Raw genomic sequence first — 24,414 nt, forward strand, 5'->3', positions numbered from 1 at the left:
GCAGCTCCGGCTGTACCGGCCATTTGGAGAGTAAGCCTACAGAAGGAAGACCTTTCTGTCTGTCTCTCTTTCACTTCTGTAACCCTACCTGTCAAATAAATAAATAAAAATCTTTTTTAAAAAAAGAAAAAAAATCATGACCCTGGAAGTGAGGAGGGGACAGGCATGGGAAAGCAGCTAACAGCAGGTGCCAGATTCACTGGATGACATTGAGAGGGCACAAGTTATCTCACAGAAAGTTAGTTTCCTTGGTAATTGAAACCTTAAAAAAAAGTTTAAAATGTATTTAGTTATATCTGTTTGAAAGAGAGAGCTACATAGATATCTTTTGTCTTCTGGTTCTTTCTCAAGCACACACAGCAGCCCAGGCTGGGCCGGGCTGAAGCCGGGAGCGGGAGCCCGATCCAGGTCTCTCCTGTAGGTGGCAGAGACTCAGATGCTTGCGTCACTGCCTGCTGCCTCCCAGGGTGCCCAGCAGCAGGAAGCTGGGGTTGGGAGCAGAGCTGGGACTCGAACTCAGGCACTCCAGTACTGGACACAGGTGTTCCAAGTGGCAGCTTAACGGTTTGCACCAAATACCTGCCTGAGTAACGGAAACGTCTCTGTAGGACCCGAAGTACATTGTAATCATTTAAGCTAGTTGGAAGAAGAGCATAGGTTCTGTGGCCGTGCAGTGGCAGCCCCCGCCCCCGCCCCGCCCCGGGGTGGCTGGGTGCCTCAGTGGGCTTGGCTGAGCAGTGGTCTCAGGCCGCTCTGCTCCTCCATGGTGGCCCCGGGGAGTCAGGCTTGTTGCATCCCGGGGCTGCTGGGTGGTTTCTCCCCGCCTCTGCCATTACCGCTGTGGCATCTTGTGGCCTCTGCATCCCCTGCTGGGTGCCGTGGATCTTCTCACCTTCACGTTGCTGGAGTCCATGGGCGGGAGGGGCCGGGCAACAGCACTGCACCTGGATGGCTGAGGCAGAGCCCTCAGGAGGAGGCTGTGGGCTCAGGCTCTGATGGCTGTGGCCTGCCGGATAGCAGAAGCCAGTCTTCTACAGTTGGTGTGCCCTTTTCAAATGAGGGGAGTGAGTGTCCCATCGGGTCTTCGGTCTGGTGACGATGGACACTTGGCTTGATGAAGTTGACTGCCTGCTGGTTTCCCAGCGCCGCTGCCTCCCTCCCCCACCTGTCACAGCATCCGCAACACCTGGCTTTATCTCAGAGCCAGCACATCCAGGCTGTGGCCAAAGGAGAAGAATGAAGAACAGGTAGCTGTGTGATGGTGAGCCAGTTACCGCACCTCTCTGTGTCTGCATCCTCATCTGTCATGGAGGGATAGAAGAACTGTCTCACAGTCATTTTAAGAACCAGACTGGGGCCAGCGCTGTGGCATAGTGGGTAAAGCCGCTGCCTGCGATGCCGGCATCCCATATGGTGCAGGTTTGTGTCTCGGCTGCTCCTCTTTTGCAATGGCTCCTTGCAAATGGCCTGAGAAAGCAGGGGAAGATGGCCCAAGTGCTTGAGCCGCTGCACCCCGTGTGGGAGACCTGGAAGAAGCTCCTGGCTTCAGTCTGCAGTCCTGGCCGTTGCAGCCATTTGGGGACTGAAACAGGGGATCCAGGATTCTCTCCCTTGCTGTAACTCCACTTTTCAAATAAAGAAATAAACCTTTGAACTACAACAGACTGAATTGAATGGAATCATGTGCAGCACACAGAACATGCCCGGGAAGGGCCTGAGCTCACTGCCACCGTCTCCCTGGTGGCTGTGGTCCGTGTGGCAGTGGAATCAGGGCAGTTGGGGCTATTTGTAGCTGGTGACAGAGATGACCCTGCTGTTGAGACAACACTGGGAATCCAAGGACAGATGTCTCAGTGTGCATTGGCCTTGTCCGCTGTCTATGCTGGGCAGAGTGGAGTGCTTGTCCCCTATCTTGCTTGCTTCCTTCCTTCCTCCATTTTCATATCTAACTGTAAAGTGAGGTACGGGGCAGGCGTGTAGCCTAGGGCAGCACATGCCCACCACAGCAGCGCATCTGAGCTGGGCTCCTGGTGCCAGCATTACTGCTAATGCAGACCCTGGGAGGCAGCAGGTGGTGGCCACCCATGTGGGAACCCTGAATTGAGTTCCTGGCTCCCAGCTTCAGCCTGGGCCTACACCTGTCACTGGTGAGCACTGGGTGTAAACAAGCAGATGCAAGCTCTGTCTGTCCCTGAAATAAAGAAAGAAATCCTAATATATGTTCATTATGAAAAAAAGATTTAAAACAAAAGAAAATGTTAAAATTGCATTTAAAATACACATACACATGCAAAGTCTCATAACTTTCTGGAAGAATAGAATTAAAATGTTTATTTTGGTTCCAGTTTTTTTTTTAAGATATATTTATTTGAAAGGCAGAGTCATACACACACACACACACACACACACAGGCACACGTGTGCACACACACGGGGAGAGAGCAGTCTTCAATTTGTTGGCTCACTCCTTCAACAGCCAGATCTGGGCCAGGCTGAAGCCAGGAGCAAAGAATTCCATTTGGGTCTCCTGAGTGGATGGCAGAGACCCCAGAACCTGGGCTGTCGGCTGCTGCCTTCCCAGATTAGCAGGAAGCTGGGACAGAAGTGGAGCCGCCAGGACTCAAACTGGCATTCCTACATGGGATGTATGCGTCTCCAGCAGGGGCTTAACCCCGCTGCACCCCAGCACCGGTCCCAGTGCCGAAGTTTTTTGAAATCCATGTGTAGTTTTTTTCATAGTATGCATTTTCCATGAACTTTCTGAAGTCATGCTGTGTGAGTGAGCATGTGTGTAGAGAAAGAGAACTTCAAAAAGAAAAGAAACAAGCAAACACGACTGGTGAGCCCGTCCTGTGTTCCACAGAGCAGGACGTCACCAGCGAGGGCGCCGTGTCGGATTCCACTGGATGAGTTGTACCTGGCGGGGGGAAAGACCACCATAAGTGATAACTGATTCGTTTTCCTGGGTGATCGTAGGGAGGCCTCCCTTAGCCCACTTCCACATCACACAGAAAACCTGCTCTTGCCCGACGAAGGGGCTGAGCGAGTGGCGCTGGGTCCCGGGTTCAGCAAGTGTGGAGGGCATTGGCTGGGATTGCGACTGGAAGATTCCGGGATCTGGAACGGTTTCAGATGTGAACAGGAACCTGTTCAAGGGGGAGGAACCACCATAAGCCAAAGCAGGTGAAAAATTCCGGCTGTTCATTCAGTCATTCAGTCGTCGTTGAGGACCTGTGCTGGCCACATCAGGCCGGGCGCTTGATTCAGAAGCAGGTGAGATAGGAGCTCTCAGGCTCCCAGTTCTCAGGGAGTGAAGACTTAAACAGAAGTGCAGTGACTTGTCAGGAGTGCTCTGAGATCCTGCCCCACCCCCACCCCCGCCCCCGGCCCAGCCTCAAGAAGGGAAGGTGTTCCCTGCAGCCTAGGGAGGCTGAGACAGGTGTGAGAAGCAAAGTGTGAAACAGCCTGCACTGGTGAGATCTCACATGAACTTTATTTTTTAAAGGTTTATTTATTTGAAAGAGTTACAGAGAAAGAGATCTTCCATCTGCTGGTTCACTCCCCACATGGCTGCAATGGCCAGGCTGAAGCCAGGAGCGTCATTTGTGTCTCCCATGTGGGAGCAGGGGTCCAAGCACGTGGGCCATCTTCCGCTGCTCTCCCAGGCGCATTAACAGGGAGCTGGATCAGAAGTGGAGCAACCAGGACTTGAACAGCACCCGTATGGGATGCTGACACTGCAGGCGGCGGCCTTTTCCGCCACAGCACAGCGCTGGCCCCAACTTTAATATTCTTAGAAAGGTGCAAGTAGCCTGGCGGTTCCTTTCAGCAGGGGTGTATGTGTTCTCCCCAGACGCCGTGGACGACGTTTCTATGATCTGGTACTGCCCACCCGTTCTCTCCTGGGTGTGGTGCTGGGGGCCCAGAGCCTGCCCTGGCCAGACCTTGACCGTCTGGGGAGGTGAACGCCGGCATTCATCCCGCCCTTCTGTGCTGGCCAGTTCAGTGGAAAGTGGAGGTCGGCCAGAGCGGGGGGAACCTGAGGCTGCCATGCAGGGCTCGTGCCTCCCAGCTTGCTTGGCCCTGGAGCGCAGGGCTGCAGAACTCACTTCTGGGCCTCCCAACCCCCAGCTGCTGTAGCGTGGTGGTGACAGGGTGAGGAAGGCCTGACCACTGGCCGCCCCCAAGTAATGGCTTCTGGTGGCCGTGCATGCGGAAAGCCTGGGTGTGGTTCCCCTGCAGAGAGGGGGCCTGAGGCCTTGGAGAGGAAGTTTCCGTTTGGTCTCAATCATCTGTAGATTACTTAAGTGGCCCCCGCCCCTTAACAATCCCAAATAGCTCCCCAACCCTCCTCTGTTGGGAGAACCTGGAGCCGCTGCTGTTTTCTGGGCCTTGGGTTCCCAAGCGTGGGGCAGTGTTGGGGTTGAATCAACTCCTCCCTTAGGGCTCCCAGAGGTGGGAGGACAGGAGATTCCTCCAAGATTGTTCAGTTCAGCAACCCCTCCTCCTGTACCCATTTGACAGCTGAGGACACTGAGGCCCCTTCGACCCTCAGCCTCAATGTTTGGTGATACTTTTTTTTTTTTTTTTAAAGATCGATTTATTTGAAAGGTAGAGTTACAGGGAGGGGGAGGGAAAGACAGAGAGACAAAGAAAGAGAGAGAAAGAGATCTTCCACCTGTTAGTTCATTCCCCAAATGGCTGGGGTGACCATGGCTGGGCCAAGCCAAAGCCAGGAGGCTGGAATTCCATCTGGGTCTCCTGTGTGGGTGCGGGGGCCCAAGCACTTGGACCATCTTCTGCTGCTTTCCCAGGTGCGTTAGCAGGGAGCTGCATTGGAAATGGAGCAGCTGGAACTTGAACTGGCACCCATATGGGATGCTGGCATGGCAGGTGGTGGCTTTACCTGCTACGACACAAAGCCGGCCCTTGGCATTTGGTGATTCTGTGGTGTAGCACAACTTCCTCTCTGACCTGGCCACGCAGGTTTGATGCCAAGAACAGATATCTGGAGTGGTGACAGCTAGTCTCTGCCACCCTGCAGGTCCCACGACCCCAGCTGTCCCCCCGATAGGCCCGCCCTCCCCTCCTCTCTACAGCTTTGCCTTGGACCCTGGCTGTGTGGGGCTGCCGAGGGAGCATTCAGGACTGCCGGGTTGTGGGGGGACTGTGCCACTGTGAAAACCCATCCCAGCGAAGGAAGAAAGCAAGGTGCGCCACTGAGGTTTGTAACTGTGTAAACTCAGAGCCCGAATGCGGGTCAGTGCCCTTCAACACCCAGAGTTAGGGGCCAGAGGAAGTCCTTGGCACAGGCTTGAACCTGGGCTCAGCAGCTGTGAGCCTAAGGAGTTGCTCTGTGACCAGCTGAGCCTCAGTTTCCCCATCTGGGAGTGGGGTTAGCAATACCGGACCTGGCAGGTGCCGTGAGACAGTGGGTGGAAGTCAGTGGTGGCCTCGGGGCTACACAGTCTCCTGCAACAGCTGGGCTTGGGCCAGGCTGAAGCCATGCATGCAGTCCAGGTCTCCCACATGGGTGCCAGGGGCCCAGGTACTTGAACCATCACTGCTGCCTCCCAGGGCCACAGCAGAGAGCTGGCCTGGAAGAGAGGCAACCAGGACAGAATCTGGCACCCCAACCGGGACTAGAACCCAGTGTGCCGGCGCCGCAGGCGGAGGATTAGCCTATTGAGTCACGGCACCAGCTTTTTTTTTTTTTTTTTTTTTTTTTTTTTTTTTTTTTTAAGGCATCGGGTCTTGTTAGGGGCACAGCTGTAGCAGACGGTGGCCTGGGCAGATGTTACCCCTGAGTGGCTCCTGTGTGTCCGTGTAGGGGGCCATGGAAGGCTCCATCTTCTGAGTGTGTGGCCAGCGTAATGATTAGAAATGATGAGTTAAGATTTGGAACCGGCTCAGAGCCCTGCTTGGCACACTGGAGTGAGTGCAGTGTCACTAGGGTGTTTGTTTGAGAGAATGAGAAATAAATAAATAAATGAAATGCTAATGCTGCCTCGGGCTCTGCTGGCTCCCCCCTGCCCTGGCACAGTGGGGCTTTGTTCTTCTGCCCCTTTGTTCCAGGGAGGCCTCTCAGAGGCTGCCTCCAGCTCTTGCTGGCCTCCGTCCTGAGGGTGGGGTGGCCCCTGTTCTAGTTACCTGTTTCTCATGGGAGCAGGAACAGGCAGAGCAAAGCCGAGCTTTGGGGACAGTGCAGTTCCCCGTTTGCTGGAATCTTCCTGAAACCCATTCTGTGCTCCAGAGAAGAGAGAAGTCGCCTAGAGGCTGCTTGGCTTCGGGTCCACCCCCTGCCTCAGGCACGTTCTGTGAAATGGGATTCCTGGCCCTCCAGCACTGGAGGCGGTCAACGCCAGGAACCCTGTTCAGGATGCTGGTTCTTTTGGAGCCTGGAACTCCGTCTGGGTCTCCCATGTGGGTGCAGAGCGTCCAAGCACTTGGGCCATCATCTACTGCTTTTCCAGGTGCATTAGCAGGGAACTGGATTGGAAGTGGAGTAGCTGGGACTCAAATTGTTGTTCATATGGGATGCTGGCATCACAGACCACAGCTTAACCCCCTGCACCACCTTGCTGGCCCCTAGGATACTGGTTCTTAACCTTACCTGCACATTTGCATCACCTGAGATCACTTTTATTTTATTTTTTAAAATTGTTATTTTATTTGTTTGAGAGGAAGACAGACACTGGTTCTTAACCTTACCTGCACATTTGCATCACCTGAGATCACTTTTATTTTATTTTATTTTTTTAAATTGTTATTTTATTTTTTTGAGAGGAAGACAGACACATCTTCCAGCCACTGGTTCACTCCCCAGATGCCCATGACAGCCAGGGCTGGGCCAGGCAGAAGCCAAGAGCTGGGAACTCAATTCACAGAGACCCAGCTACTGGAGCAGCACCTGCTGCCTCCCAGGTCTGCATTAGCGAGAAGCTGGAATTGGATGCAGAGCCAGGACTGGAACTCAGGCACGCTGATAGGGGACGCAGGCCTCCCAAGTGGCAGCTTGGCCCCTGTGCCAAACACCTGCCCCTGGGATGCTTGTAGCAGCATCGGAAGTGCAGCCCCAGACCGACCGACTTGCTGTCTGTGGGGTCCCCGGGCCAGGCAGCTCTTTGTGTTCTTCCCACACAGGCACAACATCTGGGGCTTTGAGAGCCTTAGGGTGGAGGGCATGGTCTGGGAGGATTGCTCTGCGCCACTTATCCCCTGCCCAACCCCCCACTTCAGGCCAGGCACAAGAAGGCCACCGGATGGGGGACAGCGGGTGAGAACTGGGGCTCCAGTGTGGAGCTGCACATTTCCCCTAAGTGCTGGTTGCTGCCTTGTTACTCATGGTCATGTCAGGAGAACAAAGGCAGCTGGGATTATGGTGCTGGAAAAAAAGTCTGCTCATGGTGTCCTGGTGCGTGTAGGGAAACCAAGTCTGGTTGCCTCTGATCTCCCGTGCTCTGTGCTCCGCTTTATCTTGTGTTTTATTGGCTGCGGCATCTGTCCACATAGCCTCACCCGGCTGTGAGCTTTCTGAGGGCAGTTCCTGGGTTGTGCATGGGAGCGTGGACGGAACAGCGCTCACACAGGCCGTAGGGGAGGGAGGGCGGATGGGGGACCGTGAGTGCCGAGCAAGGAGGAGCCTGGGTCCCTCTTGGAGCCCCTGCCTAAGTGGGTCAGGCAGCCGCCCTTCTGCGCCGGAGGCCGGTTCACATGAAGAGTGCGTGGCCAGGCAGAGGCAGGACAAACAGGACCGGGAAGTGGCTGTGAACTTGATCCTGGGAATACGGGCTTACCTAAAAATAAACAAGGCCGCTTCTCCTCCGTCCCCCTCTGGCCCTGCGGCTCTGCTGGCTTTTGCAGTGAGCAGACCCAGTGGACATGTCACGGCTGGAATCTGGATCCTACTTGGGAATAAACAAGTTGGCCCCTTCTCTGCCCGAAACTTGCCTTTATCAGGAGCCACGCAGGAGCCACCGCCCGAGACAAGACTCGGGGAGAAGAGGGAGGGCACAGTCCCTTGTCCTCCTGTGTCCTGGTGTTGCCATCTGGCCAGGAGGGAGTGGGCTTGTTATGAGATAACTGAGCGGGGAGCGCTAGTTTCTCGCCCCCAAAGCTGCGGGCAGGCTCTGTATATGAGATGGCGCCCTCCTTGGGCGATGGGGAGATGTCTTGTGGGGAGATGACGCGCTCCTTGGCTCAGCGTGGGCCGCCCGGTTTGAAGACTTTCTGCAGAGGGGCAGCTGGGGAGCGGAGCTCAGGCTGGGGGGCGCCCAGGTCTCTGCCCCAGTACCTCTGAGTATAAGGAGAGCAGAGGGCATCCTGCTACCGTGGTGTGAGGCACAAACTGGAGCTTCAGAGGGAAATGCGAGGGTACTTCAAAGTGGGTGGGAAACGGGGCAGAGCTTCAGACGCTGCTTAGGATGCCTGCATCGCATATTGGAGGCCTGGTTAGGTCCTGGCTACTCCTCTTCTTCCGATTCACCTTCCTGCTAATACGCACCCCGGGAGGCAGCGGGTGATGGGTGACTCAAGTACTTGGGTCCCTGCGCCCCGTGTGGCCGACCAGGATGGAGCTCTAGGCTCCCGGCTTCAGTTTGGCTCAACCCCAGCTGTTGCAGTCATTGGGGAGTGAACCTGTGGATGGAAGAGCGTCTCTCTGCCTTTTGAATAGAAAATACGTACATACATACATAAAACTTTTAAGTGAGTGGAAAATAGAATGAAGGGGCGAGGTGAGTGTGAGGTAGGGAAGACGGGAGAGTCCCCCGCAGGGACGCTTGCGTTCCTGGCTCCAGCTGCTGACCAGTTTCTTGCTAGCGTGGACTCTGGGAGGCAGTGGTGATGGCTCGGGTGACCGACCGCCTGCCACCCACGTGGAACTTGGACTGAGTTCCCGACTCCGTGCATAGGCCCTGGCCCTCACAGGCATTTGGGAGTGAACCAGAGGATAGGCATGCTCTCTCTCGCTTGCTCTCCTGCCTCTCAAAATTTTTTAAAGATTAATTTTATTTATTTGAAAGGCAATGGGACTGATGTTGTGGCATAGCGGGTACAGCCGCTTCCTGCAATGCCAGCATCCTGTGTGGTGCTGGTTTGAATCCCGGCTGCTCTACTTAGAATCCAGCTCCCTACTAATGGCCTGGGGAAAGCAGTGGAAGATGGCCCAGGTGTTTGGGCCTCCTGCCATCTGCATGGGAGACCCGACCTGAATGAAGTTCCTGGCTCAGCCCTGGCTGTTGTGGCTGTCTGGGGAGTCAACTAATGGATGGAAGATCTCTCTCTCTCTCTCTATAGCTCTGACTTCCAAATAAATAAATCTCTTCTTTTTAAAAAAGGCATTGTGTGTGTGTGTGTGTGTGTGTGTGTGTGTGTGAGAGAGAGAGAGAGAGAGAGAGAGAGAGATTGAGATTGATTGATCGATCAATTCTCTGTCCTCTGGTTCACTCCCCAAATGGCCACATGGCCAGGGTTGGTGTTACCGGTTGCGAAGGGGAGGGCGGTTGCAGGAGTGAGTTTCGTGGTTCTTTTCTTCAGCTTAGTATAGAAATAAAAAGCTGGGAAACAATTTGCAAAGAGGCACAAACTTTCATTTGACAGGAAAGTGTCTGGTCTGAGAGGAGAGCAGGCGGAGTGCCCGAATGGGATGCTGGCTTTGAGGAAGTGCCTGGGGTTTTTAAGGCATTCTATAGGGGTGCCCTTTAGGTGGGGGCTTCACATACTGTATGTGGATTGGCTTGGGGCTCATGGAGATAGTGGGGGTCTCTTGGAGACAGCCCATCTCCTTAGGGGCTCAGCCCCCTCCTCTCCTAGCTCTGGGTGAAAGATTGCAACCAACCCGAAGGTGTGGTTTCGAACCGCAAGGTTACACACGCAGCACAAGAAGCTATTAGTGGCGGAGATGCGGGCCAGTCTGGAGACAGGCTTACCAGCCGCAGCGACAGCCTGCCTGTGAAGGGCGTTCTACCTACGTCCGAGGGGCCCACACCCCTCCAGCCCCCTGCACGGCCTCAGTTGGTCCAGACTGAAGACAGGAGCTAGGAGTTCCACCCTGGTCTCCCCCGTGGCAGGGGCCCAAGCACTTGGGCCAGCCTCCGCTGCTTGCCCCGGCGTGCCAGCAGGGGAATCAGAAGTGGAGCATCCAGCAGTCGAACCAGCACCTACCTGTATGAGATACTGGCATCACAGGCAGCAGCTTAGCCCTCCGTGCCATAGTGCCGCTCAAATAAATTTCTCAAAGATTTTGGAAAGAGAAGTACTTTGCAAAAATAGTTAGAATGCATGAAATGCATTTCCTTGAGCCTGTTGGAGGCCCCTCCTACGCCTGCTGGGGAGAAGGCTGTTGCGTCACCCTGGGCCTGGGCGGGGGGGTGTGAAGTGGCACAGCTGCTCTCCAGGGGACCCCACTGTATCTGGTAGGGTTAGGGGTACACATACCCCCAGGCAGGAGCATCGCCCCGTGTCTGTGCTAGAGAAACAATTAGGCATAGGCATGTGCATGGTAGCATTTTCGTGGGTTCTGAGACTCTGGAAGCAAGCTAGGCGCTCAGGAGCAGGGGCCGCGTCACTGGCTGATGGGGAATTCGCAGTGTGGTGCCATTCAGCGGGCCCGCTGGCGGCAGGAGTGCGCCTGGCTGCCCGGAAGATGGGCACGTGCAGAGTGTGTGTGGTGATGACACCATTTCTGCGAGCTAAAAACGTCAGAACGACGTAGCAAAAATGGAAAACCCCAGATAGAACGGGTACCATTTTTGTGTATTTGAATTATTTTGTTGGAGGCTGGCGTGGCAGCCCAGAGGGTCAGGCCACCGCCTGCAGTGACAGCATCGCGGGCGGGACTGCCAGTTTGTGTCCTGCTGCTCAGCTTCCAGCAGCTCCCTGCCGTGGCCTGGGAAAGGCAGCAGAAGATGGCCCAGGTGCTTGGACCCCTGCACCCACGGGGGAGACCTGGATGGAGTTCCAGGCTCCCAGCTTCTGATTGGCCCAGCCCTGGCCATTGCAGCTATTTGGGGAGTGAACTGTCACATGGAAGATCTCTTTCTCCGTATCTATATATTACTCTGCCTTTCAAATAAATAAATATTTTTTAAAATGAATTATTTTATTGAAAAATGAGGGACAGGTCCCTGCCATGAAGTTGTTCACAGCGTGATGGGGAAAACCGGCAGGTAAGCAGCCGGGGCTTCCAGACGGTGAATCTTGGCAACATTCTCAGAGGAGTGCAGTCGGCAGGAGGGGCTGCAGGAGGCCAGTTTGGATAACAGATCAGGTAGACTGAGGCTCAAACAGCAGCAGCTCAAACAACTGGATGTTCCTCATACGTCAGTGATGGCCGGAGGTGGGTCCACAGACCCATCAGGCCGTCAAGACTCCTTCCAGCTTGTCCCTGTGCCGTCCCTTGTCCTTATGCTCCAAGGTGGCTGTCACACTCCAGCTGTCACATCAACTTTCAAGACTGCAGAATGAACGAAGGGCTGCAGAAGGATGTGTCTTTTAAAATAGTCTTTGTGGAAGTCCCGCGAGACACTTCCGTTTGTGTCGCTGGCCAGGTGTTAGTCACCCAGCTGCACCTGCCTGGAGTGAGCCAGTTACGCGTCAGCCTTCTGTCGGGAAGGAGGGAGGAGGATGAAGGTCAGGAGAGAGTGGAAGTGCTTTAGACCTGTTGGCACCGAGCTGCCTCTGGGTCTGGAGTTGGGGTGAGGCCTGCTCTCAGGGTTTCCGGGCTGGGGGATGTGGATGTATGGGTTACGGTGGGAGTCCTGGGCAGCCCGTGAGAGGTGAAGGAGGCTGGAGAAGCTGGGGGAGGACGTGTCTGGGAGGGGAGGCCACGCAGGACGAGCATGGGAGTGGGACTCTGGCCACACGCGGAAGAAGTGCTGGGCAGCTGGGCCAGCGTCCCCGGATGTTTAGCTTAAAAAGAGGGAGGCTGGCAGGAAGCAGAGGGAAAGGGTCTTAAGGCCAGGAAGACTGGATTGGGGTGGGGTGGGGTCTCCACAGGCTCCCTCCTTTCAAGGGGCTGGTTCAGGTGTCAGAGTGCACAGGGGCTGGCAGGGCAGGAAGCTGGCGAAGGGTCGGGTGGGAGCGAGGAGGAGCAAGCGTGAGAACCCGCCCGGCCCACTTGCACACCCACTGCCCTGCAGTAGCAATTCCAGGGAGGGGCCGGGAGCAGTACATCCCCCAGGATCCGGAGTTCTGGACTTTGTCACCCGAATCAGCGCTACTGTGCAGTGTGGACCCACAGGCCGCTCGAGCAGGTCCCAGGAGCCAGGTGGGCTCAGTCGGCGTTGCAGTTCTGCCTGTTAGCAGCCTCTTACCTGGCTGGCAGTGCACAGTCGAGCAGGTTGTGGATTGCACAAAGAGCTGAAGGGCTGCCGAAACCCAGACTGCGCGGTGCCTGGGGTGGAGCTGTGTGTGTGTGTGTGCAGAGAAGGGACGCCCCCTTCCAGCTTGCACAAGAGCACTGCACCTGACCTTGGGCTGGGTACCCTCTGTGTCCATGGGTTTCTCCTGTCTGGAGGTGAATGAGCCGCAGCGTGCTGAGTGTCTGTCGGGGACAGTGCCCGGCACAGGGCAAGGACCATGGTAAGGATCAGGCCCCGGAACATGAGCTCAGTGTGCTGGCTTCTCCCTCCGAAGGCTCGTCTTGGCTTTGCCAAAGCCTGCTTTTAGGAAGGATGTGGCTTTCCGTTACTTACAGCTTGGTCACTGACCTTCTGTTTCTTTCTAAAGTTTTTTTTTTTTTTTTTTAAGAATTACTTTTATTTATTTGAAAGGCAGAGAAGGAGAGACAGAAGAGTTCTTCTACCTGCTGCTTCACTCCCTAAATGGCCGCAATAACTGGGTGGGGCTGGGCCAGGCTGGAGCCAGAGCCTGCAACTCCATCCGAGTCTCCCATGTGGGTGACAGGGACCCAAGGACTTGGGCCATCCTCGGCAGCCTTTCTAGGCACATTAGCAGGGACTGAATTGGCCACAGAGCAGCCAGGACTTGAACCAGTGCTCCAATAAGGGTTGCGGGCATCACCAGTGCCAGCTTAACCTGCGGTGCCCCGGTGCTGCCCCACAGGGTTCACTCTGAACTTCGTGTGTTTTCCAGGGCACGATCGCTTTCTCTGATGCCACCTGGCCTTGGTGTTACTGTGGCTTCCTCATCTAGGGAGAACGGGGTGATGGGGGTCAAGGACACCCCAGGAGGCAGACAAAGCTTTGCCTCAGTCTTTCTCCGCAACTGTCGGACTGGACAAACGCAGTGGGCTCCAGTGAGAGTAAGGGCAGCACCATCCGATGCCGGGCTGCTTCCTTGGAAGGCATATCTTGGCATACAGGCCTGCTCAGAGGCTGCTGCCGGACTTCCTGTCCGTTTCCTTGTTTGGAGCGCACATCAGCCCATGTGGGAAGCTTGGGAGCATCAGTGCCGGCGCGGACTCTGACCCAGCATCCTTGCTGTCTTTAGAAGAGAGATTTTTTAAATATTTATTTACTTGAAAGGCAGAGTTACAGAGAGGCAGAGGCAGAGAGAGAGTGAGGTCTTCCATCCTCTGGTTCACTTCCTAAATGGCCACAACAGCTGAAGCTGGGCTGATCTGATGCCAGGAGCCAGGACCTTCTTCTAGGTCTCCCACATGGGTGCAGGGGCCCAAGGACTTGGGCCATCTTCTACTGCTTTCCCAGGCCATAGCAGAGAGCTTGATCAGAAGTGGAGCAGCCGGGACTTGAACCAGTGCCCATATGGGATGCCAGCACTGCAGGCAGTGGCTTTACCTGTTATGCCACAGCACCGCCCCCCCGCACGTGTGTCTTCATTGGGCACATCTCTGTTTTCCCGGAATGCTCCTGTTAGATCCATGGCGCGGCTCACACCCCAGCCTTCCAGCCTCACCTGGCTGTGTCCTGTTTGCATTTTGTGCTATTGCTCCATAGATGGGACTCTGACTTTACTGACTCTGGAGGGTCCGTGGGCCCCTGGCTGGTGCATCAGGCAGGTGCACTGTGTCTTCAGAGGACGCTGAGGTCCAAGGGCATCTGGGAGGTAATGGGTGGAGGTGCTGAGCCCCGGTCTGTCTGGCTGTGCAGCTCTGCTCTCTCTCCCCCACAGCGTAGATCCACGCCGCTTCACTTCTGCCTTCCACTGTTTTCTAAGTCTAGGATGTCCCAGATTATTCTTTCATTTTGAGTAACATTTTGTGATCATAAAAAGGACACATGTTCCTCGTAGAAAGTACGGCAAAGTAGAAACAATAAAAATCCTGCTTCCAGTATCAACGTTTTGATATACTTATTTTGCTTTAAAATGTAAATTAAAATGTAAAGTTAAAAAAAAAAAAGCCATAAAAAGATCAACGGAGGGGACAGGCATTTGGCTTAGGGGTTAAGACTCTGGTTAAGATGCCGCGCCCTATGTTGCAGTGCCTGGGCCGCAGTCCCAGCTCTTGGTCCTCATTGCAGCCTCCTGCTGATGCACATCTCAGGAGGCAGCAGGTGATGGGCCAAATATTTGGGCCCCATGGCGGGGACCTGGCCCCTGGCTCCAGTCTAGCCCAGCCCAGTCCTGGCTGTTGCAGGCATCTGGGGAGTAACCAGGAAGCGGGAGCTATCTGTCTGTCTCCATCTCTCTGCCTTTCATAATAAGTAAAATACTTTTTAAAAACATTGAGATTTTATCCTAAACATAGTTTGCGTATCTTGAGTGAGTGGTTAACTTACTGTAATATCATGGGCATTGCCACATGTCATTAAACAGTTCTTTTAAAAGAATTTTCAAGTTTACTCTTGTAGTTTTCTGTCTTATTAAAAATTTATCTTATTTGATAGAGTTACAGAGAGAGAAGGAGTGACAGAGAGAGAATTCCCTATCCACTGGTTCACTCCCCAAATGGCTGCAATGACCGTGGCTGGTACAGGCCAAAGCCAGGAGCCAGGAGCTTCTTCCAGGTCTCCCACGCAGGTACAGGGGCCCAAGGACCCGGGCCATCTTCCATTGTTTTCCCAGGCCACAGCAGAGAGCTGGATTGGAAGTGGAGCAGCTGGATCTCAAACCAGCACGCATATGGGATGCCAGTGCTGCAGGCCAGGGTGCTAACCTGCTGCGCCACAGCGCCAGCCTCAGAACATTGATTTTTTTAAATATATATATATATATTTATTTTATTCTCAAACCACTCCAACTTTGGGCTGATCCCTCAGGGCCAAACGCACCGCCATGGAGGGCTACTTTAAAGATGAGGCATTGACGTTTGAGGGCTGGAGCCAATTTGGGAGGGACCATATTACTTAAAAGGCAACCAAGAGGAGAATAAGTCGGAATGTGGTTAGAGAAAAGTTCCCATTGTGACCTGTAGAGTCAGATCTGTGGACTGCAAGTGTCCTTGAATCCCGGCCATCTGACTAATGAGAGGATATGGGAGCAGAGGGCGGGGTCGTCACCCAAGCACCCACTGGAGCCCAGGGCTTAGCTTGTAGAAGGGACAGGAGGTCTCACACCCACTGTTGGGTCACTCACACCCACTGTTGCCTGGACACAGCATCCGTAGAGACTAAAAGCCTTTAGGTAGGAGTTGTGGTTAGTGCCTGGTACTATGACTTTTACGGGAGTAGAATAGCCTGACAGGCAGACGACAGTAGATCACAACTCAAAAGGAGAAGTCGCTGTGAGAATTTCCCGTTTCTCATCTTACCTCAGAATGTGGAAGGCCGGCGTGTGGATGGAGATCACGGGGCGTTCGGTGGTGTGGAAGGAGTTCCGGGGATGTGCTTTGGACTGGCAGAAATCCAGGACCCCAGAGCAGCTCAGAGATCCCCAAATGGAGAGCAAAGTCACTTGGGGGAGGGGCCGGGATCCGAGTCACAGCACCAGTGTAAGATCGTCACAAAACACACCAAACACCGGAGTAAGGGCAAGGGTTTATTGGGGAAAAGCCAGCAGGCCGGAGGGAAGGGGCGAGGAAGGAAAAACAGAGAGAGGGGAGAGGAGCCGAGAGAGAGCAGAGAGAGTGAACGAGAGAGAGGAGAGAGCGGGCGTGAGAGAGCCGAGAGAGAGGGCGCATGAGTGTGTGACCTCTGTTTCCTGCCCCGTCCTTCAGGTGGAAAGCGTTGATGCGATCATCGCAGCTGTGACTTTCCAAACACGAAGCGCTGTGATTCCTCAGCCCAGCTCATTGCCCTCTTGCTGGGCTCCCGCTTGCTCTCCGAGACACTGCTAACGCACTTCCCACGAGCCCTTTTCTGATACCTGTCTTTGCTCTGAAGCTGCACTTAAAAATATTTATTTGAAAGGCAGAGTGACCAGGGGGGAGGGGAGAGATAGAGAGAGAGACAGAGAATCTTCTACCTGTTGGTTACTCCCCAAATGGCTGCAGGAGATAGGTCTGGACTAGGCCAAAGCCAGGAGCTGGAAATTCCATCGTGGTCTCCCATGTGAGTGCAGGGGCCCGAGCACGTGGCCATCTTACACTGCTTTCCCGGGCGCATTCGCAGGGAGCGGGATCAGAAGCAGTGCCAGCAGAAGCAGTGCCAGGACTTGAACCGGCACTTCGGTATGGGTGCCAGCATTGCAAGAGGCGGCTTAACTCGCTGCACCACAAGCTGGCCCCAGCAGTGTGTATATTAAAGCCTAAATCAAGCCACCTTGTTCGCTATAACAGGGTGTCTTTGGTCCGTGCTAGGGCTAAGGTCTCCAGGGTGGGAAACGGGTCTTACTTGTTTCCGTATTATCCGTAGGGCCTGGCTCTGTGCTGACCACAGACTACTCTTGAATGGATGGGTAGATGGACACAGCCCCCACACGCTTCAGCAGCGTGGCTCTGGGGCTGTCTTACCAGGCTGTTCTCTTCCTTTCCTGCTCTTTCCCATCTGAGGCAGTGGGGTTTTGTTCCGTCTGCAACCCTGCGTGGCAGGTGGAGGCACCAGCGAAGGCAGCCTTCGTGGGAAGCGTGGGCGGCCCCCACCCCCAGCAGAACTCCACCTTAGAAAGGACCTGGCCTGCTGGCTCCCCCAAACTTTCTGCCTGGCTGGGGGAGAATCACGCGTCTTCCAATGGCATAAAATGCATTATTATCATTAATAGTCCCACAAATCAGCACGTGGTAATTGTAGAACATTTGGAAGGAAGAAAACGAGTTCCTGCAGCCTTCCCATTCAAAGCCCACTGCCTCATGATTGACAAGTCTTTCAATTGCATTTCATCGGCGGAAGGTTCAGTTTTCCACCCCCTCCACGTAACTGAAGGACCGATCGTGCTGTTTTCTTGTTGTGGCTCTGTCACTCGGCAGACGAGCACGAGATGCTGCCTGTTTCTGTAAACTGGTTTGATGGTTTTGTAAGAGGGTACCGCATGCTTAGCAGCCCGGCTGGCACGGGGTCTCTGGGCTGTCTCCACCGTGGCACGCCTGCTGCCGACTGCAGGGTGGTGGACAGTGTGTGCGCTGCATGGCCTGGCAGACCGCCCCCTCCGCATCCTGCCCCCCCTCCCCCCACACCCCTCCCTGCGGGGCCAGGGCCTGGCTTGCCTCTTGGTTTGTGTTGCTCATTATCTGTGTGTGGCAACATGTTGAGAAACGGCTTCCTTTTTCTGGAAGTAGACTCAAGCTCTTGAGCCCGGAGGAGGCTGCACACAAGAGTGCAGAATCATGGCCTCCTGGTCAGGGCCTTGGCGCTGCATGGCCGGCCCTTCTCCCTTCGTGGCCCAGGGCTGCAGGCAGCGGGCAGCCAAGGTTTTGGAGGGGCCACTGGCCCGATACCTGGCAATGTCACTGTCACTCTCGCTGACAGAGAGCAGAGGGAGTGTTGGCTCTGGCCACACACCTGAGGTCCCTGTAGGAGTTGGGAGTGTGAATACCTTGGTCTTTTTATTGTGTTGTTTTAAGATGTATTTGTTTATTTGAAAGGCAGAGTTACAGGAAGAGGGACAGAGGTATCTTCCATCCACTGGTTCACTCCCCCAAATGACCACAACCAGCCAAAGCCAGGAGCTCCATCCGGGTCTGCCACATGAGCGGCAGGGGCCCAGGTGCTTGGGCCATCCTCCCGCTGCTTTCCCAGGAGCGCTAGCAGAGAGCTGGGTTCCAGACATGGCTCCCTCATGGCAAATGTACTCCAGGTGTTCTAAGCCTTAGTCTCTGTGGGGGCTGCTGTGGGGGCCGCTGCCCTGGAGTCATTTTGGTCTCTCTCTCCTCCCATTTTACAGATCAGGATACTGAGGGATTGAGAGGTTGGATGACTTAGCTCAAATCAAGGCAGCTCGTGAGCAGCTGGGGTTTGACCCAAGGCCCCTCCACCCCTCTTTGGAGCTCTTGGAGGCACAGTGGGTGCAAAGCCCTCAGGCTTCAGCCGGCAGCACCCCGAGGGGCAGCATTACTCGGGGCTCAGGGTTTAGGGTGTCACAGCCTACCCCGGCCACTTCCTCTACCTCGAGTCTGACTTTCATTCCCACGTGGGGCTTAGTAATTACACTGAGCTCACTTCTGATTTGTCCAGGACAAACAGGCAGCTGGCGGGCCTGCTCAGCTGTCCTCCCAGCAGGTTGAACCCAGGCCTGAGCAGTGCTGCAGGGAAGCAGGGAGCCGAGGGGGTGGGGGCTGTCCCAGCCTGCATTTCGGCTTTGGGTGATCTGACCCTGCTGCTGTCTCTTCCTGGGCCCGAGTGCCTCCATTCCTTAGTCACCTTCCAGATGACCTTGACGGCCCTTCTCTGGACATTTCCGGGTTTTTGTGATCGCAAGGTATTTCGAAGGTGTCAGCCTTGTGGTGTGGCAGGTTTGTGTCGCTGGTATCCCACATCAGATTGCCCGTTTGGATCCCAGGTGCTCTGCTTCTGATCCAGCGCCCTGCTAATGCACCTGGGAAAGCAGCAGAGGATGGCCCAAGTGCTTGGACCCCTCCCTGCCACCCACGTGGGAGACCCGGATGAGCTATCTTGGTTCTCAGGTGGGCTCAGTCCTACCAGGAGCCATTGGCTACTGGTGCGGTCCTTGTTGGAGACTGACTGCCAAGAACCGGGGAGCAGGAGATGCATAGCCCTTTGGGGTCCCCAGGAGAGCTGTCCTCCACCTGGACGACCAGTTAGTGTGTCCGAGGCACATGGGAGTGGGCTGTGACACATGTGCAGTCGTGCATGGTGTGGCCCCTCTGTCAGGCCACACCAACCACGGTGAGGCCTGGCTCCTGGGGCTCCCTGCTTGTTCTGCCTGAGGTCTGTGTATAAGTGAAATCAGGACTTGGGCAAGAGAGTGTATGAGTCTCTGCTGGAGCTGTTACATCAGAAAGTTCAACACACACAGCTCCTGCCGTTGGGAGCCAGAGCAGAACCAGCCCTGTTCTTTCTAGTGATGTCGGCCAGGCGTAGATGTGGCTGGCGGGCCCCTGGGGAATACAGGGGAGTGTTGGGGCTGACAGATTCTCTGCCCAAGTTCTGCTGGTCCCTGCTTTCTCCCTAGCTAAGGCCTTCTGGAAGGTTCTGGCTTCTTGCCAGTCAGGTGGCTCAGCAGCCCTCTGGGCCCCTTGCCTGGATCTGTGTGGCAGTCCTGGAGGAGTGCAACAGGGATGGTGTCCTGGGCACCAGGGCTTGGCAGGGGGTGGGCCCTGTCAGGCCTGACCCAGGGCTTTGAGCCTCTCCAGAGTGCAAGCTGGCTCTGGCACGCACCTGCTGGTGATGGCGCCTGGGCTCCTGTCCCTCTGGGGCCTCGTTTACAAACGAGGATGCTCAGACCAGCATGCCTAGCCCTGGCCCTGGCACAGCAGGTACCCTATGCATCAGTCCTTCAAGGAGGCAGTTTAGCCTGTGCTCAGGAGGGTGGACTTGGCCGCCATGCCATCTGGGTTCAGGTCCCGCCTGTGCCACTTGCTGGCTGTGGGACTCGGGGCTGCTCCTTGTCCTCAGTTTACTCCTCTGTGGGTGGGGTGGCAGCAGGACCTCTCTTCTGGGTCCCTTGTGAGGATCCAACGAGTGTGTGTGTCACACCTGTGAAGCCGTGCCTGGCCCGTGATCAGCACCTTGTCTAGGTGGCCTGGGATCCAGTTTCTCTAGTGGGTGTGCTCACATTGGTTTCCAGGGCGCCTGGCGGCCGCTTCCTGCTTCTTTTTCATTTGAAACAGGTCCCCTGTATGCAGGTGTGTGCTTGTGTGTCATGGGCACGCACGTGCGTCCATCTTCCTGAACTGTGCCCCCCCCCCCCCCCCGGCCCCGGCCCCAGGCCCAGAGGGCAGCTCCCGTTACAGCCCTCCTCAACTTGCTTCCTCAGGTTGCGTTGTCCTGGTTGGCCTGGCTCTTCTGTTCTCCGTCTGGCTTGACATTGACCGGCTCTTGACCTCCTAGGAGTAAAATCAGGGCCAGGAAAGGGTCTTCCAGAGTGAGCGTGTTCTTTGCAATGGACCTCGTCTAAGCCATCCCCTTTCCAGGGAATCCATGAGCTTTGCTTGGGGTTTGTCATGTGCGGGGCTTGTTATGTGGGAACATGTTTAAGAATTTCAGTGGAGGGGCCGGCGCCATGGCTCACTTGGTTAATCCTCCACCTGTGGCACCGGCGTCCCATATGGGTGCCGGGTTCTAGTCCCGATTGCTCCTCTTCCAGTCCAGCTCTCTGCTGTGGCCTGGGAGGGCAGTGGAGGATGGCCCAAGTGCTTGGGCCCATGTATCTGCATGGGAGACCAGGAAGAAGCACCTGGCTCCTGGCTTCGGATCAGTGCAGCGCCGGCCGTTGTGGCCATTTGGGGAGTGAACCAACAGAAGGAAGACCTTTCTCTCTGTCTCTCTCTCTCACTGTCTAACTCTATCTGTCAAATAAAAAAACTTTTTTCAGTGGAATCACAGGTCTGTTTCTGACAGATAATGGGGTTTTCAGGGTTACATGGCCAACGATGAGGGTTGACGACTTTCCAGCCTCGTGTTCAGCACTTTAGTCTCTCTCTCTCCCTCCATTTTACAGGTCAGGAAACTGAGGCATTGAGAGATTGGATGAGTTAGCGTGAATCCGGACAGCTCGTGAGCTGCAGAGCTGGGGTTTGACCCAAGGCCCCTGCACCCGACTGTCCCTCGCTGCCCGCCTCTCCGTGCGTTCCTGGCCCTCCCTGCTCATGTTCACATTGGCGAGCTTAGCCTGCTGCAGCTGTGGCACCCGAGGTGCCCAGGCCCTGGTCTCCGGCCGTTGCTTGTTGGTGAGGTGGTTGCACCCTCACTGTCTCGCAGAGCCGACGTCACCCCTGCGGTCCGGTTTCCTGGGGTGGAGCTGCCTCCTTTTTGCATCATTAGACGCCGTGTTTCCTTATCTGGCAGACCAGGCAGGCCCCCGGGAAGAAGCGGTGATCATGGGAGGATGGAGCAGGCTGTGGCTGCTGCACTGGCCTCTGCGTGCGTGCTGTGAGCACAGCCCCTTCTCGGAGGGGCCACTGGGGTCCCTCAGGTCACAGGTGGCAGTGACCTGGGTGCCACCTGGGCTCTCAGGATCACCTGGCTTTCATCTACTAACTTAAAATCATGCTTCCTCTCGCAGGGCCGGTGGGGAGGGGCGGTGGGCGTGGAGTGGGCACCGCTGCAGAGTCAGGTGTGTGGCCCTGGCCGCCTAACTCTCCCACCGCTATTCGGTGGCGGTGAAGATAGTCCTACAGGGCTGGGGTGAAGGTTGTGTGAGATGCCGTCTCCCCAGAGCGCGGTACTGAAGCACTGTGACCGTGACTGAGTGTCCGTCAGGCCCACGGTTGTGGCGTTTGGGTGTGCCTCCCAGCGAGAACAGGCGGCTGTGCCAGCAATGCGTCGCCGTGATCCTATGGGTCTCTGCTCAGTCATTTGCTGTCAGAGGCGCCGCCTGGGGCCCCCGAGGACAGTGAGTGGGTTAGGGTTAGGGTGGGTACTGATCTCCCTGTGTCCATGAGGACCCTGCAGATGGCACGTCCACTCGGGAGCCACCCCCCCATCACCTGTTCCCTGCCAGCCGTCATAGGCGTGACCTTTCCCATGATTCAGGCCTGAGAGAAGGAAGAGGGGAGCAAGTGTTTGCTGGGTGCCCACCTGCAGGACACCCACCACTGGGCACTCGCTGCAGCATTTTGTCTGCCCCGGGAGCTTCTGCGGCTCATCCCCACATCCCATCTGTAGCAGAGGAACTAGGCTCAGAGAGCTTTCCCCCGGTGCTCTGTGGCTCCTCAGCTGGTAGGAGATGGCAGTGAGATTTGGATTGGGGTTCCCCTAGCTCTAATCCCCATGACCTTTCCCTTTCATCTGGGGTAGAGAAGGGTGGACAGAAGCAGAATCCCTAGGCCGGGTCCGGCCACTCTGGCCAGGGCTACCTCTCCCCTATTTCTGTCTGATGCACCTGCAGGGTGGTGGGAAGGGCTGGAGATAGAGCTGTCGGAGCAGCGGCTTTGGCTGTTGGCAAATGCAGGGCTCCCCTCTGCCTGGGAAGCAGGGCAGGTGCAGCACCCAGGCGACAGTTGACCTTCGGCCCAAGGCCTCCTGCCCCATGAAGCGCCACATTCTAGAAAATCGAACCACCAGCGGGGGCGTGCTCAATTGGCTCAGATGTGCAGCAGAGACCCAGCCCTTCAGCTTCCTGCATTCCAGGCTGCTGGTATGCTAGCTATGCCCCGGCCAGGCGAGAAGGGAAGTCTTGGCTTTCTTGCAGAAATGCTAATAAAACAGTTCTTGAATCCACTCCTTCCTTCCCACCCACACTGCCACTGACTGCATTACCTTTTGTTCTCAGCATTTGCTGAATTGCCATGGCTTCTTAATTGATTTTCCTGTCTCCCCACACCCTCTTCAATCTGTCCTCCACATGGTTCCCAAAATGTCAGTCGCTCGGAACTGCAGATCTGATCACGTTTCTGCCTTCCCTTCCCTCCCCAAGCCTGCAAGATTGAGTACAGATGCTTTGCAGTGAGCGACCTCCTGGAACTTTGCAGGACCTGCATGAGCTGGCCCTGGGCCCTGGCCCTGTTCTCCTGCTCCTCCCCATCCCCTCTAGTCCCCAGCTATTCTCTGTCCCCTTTAAAAAAAAAAAGACGTTCTACAACTCTGGTCTGTGCTCATGCCACGCCTGCCTAGAGCACCCTGCCTGTGCACCCTGCCCTGCCCAGCCGGTTGAATCATTTTGGGGATTCCCGGCCCTTCCACCCCACAGAGCGCGCTCCACAGGGCACTACTGTCCTGATCCGGGGCTCTCAGAAGGCTCCACTCAAACACCTGGCACTCGGTGAGCCCCGCCAGAAGCTGAGCTGAGCTGCGCTGCCCGCCCTCTCCACCCGGGCTCAGGAGCACTCCGTGTGGCCTCTGGCAGAGTGGCTGGGCTCTTCGCTCTGCACTCTGTTAGGCCTGTAGCTTGGAGGGGTGTGAGATACCTTGCAGCTGTCTTTAACCCATCAGTCACTGCCCGGTGGGGAAGAGCACCTGGCCACGGAGTGGACTCGAAGATGCTCCAGGTGTGCTTCTCAAGTCCAGTCGGCCCTGGGTTCTGTGGGTTTCCTATCTGCAGGCTCCCAACCATGGATCAAAAAAGCTGCACCCGTACTGAACATGTACAGGCTTCCTTTTTCTTGTCATTTCCTAAGCAGTAGGAATCACAGCTGTTCATGTAGTGTTTGTTGCGTTTGATACTAGGAGTAATCTGGAGATGAGTTAAAGCATACAGGAAGGCGTGAGCAGGTCACATCCACATATGACACCGCTGGACAGAAAGGACTCGTGCAGCTGCAGACTTTGGTGTCCACGGGGGTGGGGGGAGGTCCTGCAGCCAGTCCCTGAGTGACAGCTGTACAAGTCTCTGTGACTCTCTAAGCCTTAGTTTTCTCATCTCTAAAATGGGATTAAATCCTACTTGTCGGAGCATTCATGCATTAGATGAGATAATCTACATAGAATGCTTTGCATGGTGCCTGACCTATAGGGATACCCAGTTTTTTAAAAATACATAGTTGTGATAAAAAACAGTCCTATAATACAAATATTAATTCAGAGTACATCGTGGACCTAAACAAAGAAGGTAAAACTCTAAAATGTCTAGAATTTAGGAGAGTATCTTTGTGAATGGAGAATTGACAACGGTTTCTTAGATAGGAAATGAAAGGCACATACTCAAAAATAAAGGGTGATAAATTTGGTTCCCTGACACACTAGCTGCTCGTGGAAGGACTTATGGAGGGCACCCGGCTCCAGAGGAGAAGGAGGTGATACCTCCCATTTCTGCTTGTTGGTTTTCTGGGAGCCTCAGGAGGAGGCTTGAAACAGTGCAGGCTTCCTCGCTGTTAGGGAGGGCTGCTTCTGGCTGCAGGTGACAGTGGAGGGGACTTGATGGGCCCTTGGGTTTGTCCGACCTTGAGAAGGCTGGAGTTAGGTGTGCTGGCCCAGCCCCTGGGCCGTGACGGCGTCTCTTGGCCATTCTGATGGTTGCGAGACAGCTGGTGCAGCCTGCCCATCTTCAGAGCAGCCAGGGG

At 55.4% G+C, this 24,414-nt stretch overlaps 1 protein-coding gene and 1 long non-coding RNA gene across 3 annotated transcripts in view; both read left to right on the plus strand.

The window, feature by feature from the left end:
• The window catches only part of LOC138846169 (uncharacterized), a 34,946-nt gene extending 20,521 nt beyond the window's left edge, over window positions 1-14,425 (plus strand). Inside the window, exon 2 of the long non-coding RNA XR_011383603.1 lies at window positions 1-14,425. This exon is cut by the window's left edge and continues 14,581 nt beyond it. This is a non-coding gene — a long non-coding RNA (uncharacterized lncRNA).
• Window positions 1-24,414, plus strand: part of KSR1 (kinase suppressor of ras 1) — a 155,655-nt gene that overhangs the window by 53,449 nt on the left and 77,792 nt on the right. The window lies entirely within an intron of this gene.

The sequence above is a fragment of the Oryctolagus cuniculus genome, chromosome 17, assembly GCF_964237555.1.
Source record: "Oryctolagus cuniculus chromosome 17, mOryCun1.1, whole genome shotgun sequence".
NCBI lineage: Eukaryota > Metazoa > Chordata > Mammalia > Lagomorpha > Leporidae > Oryctolagus > Oryctolagus cuniculus.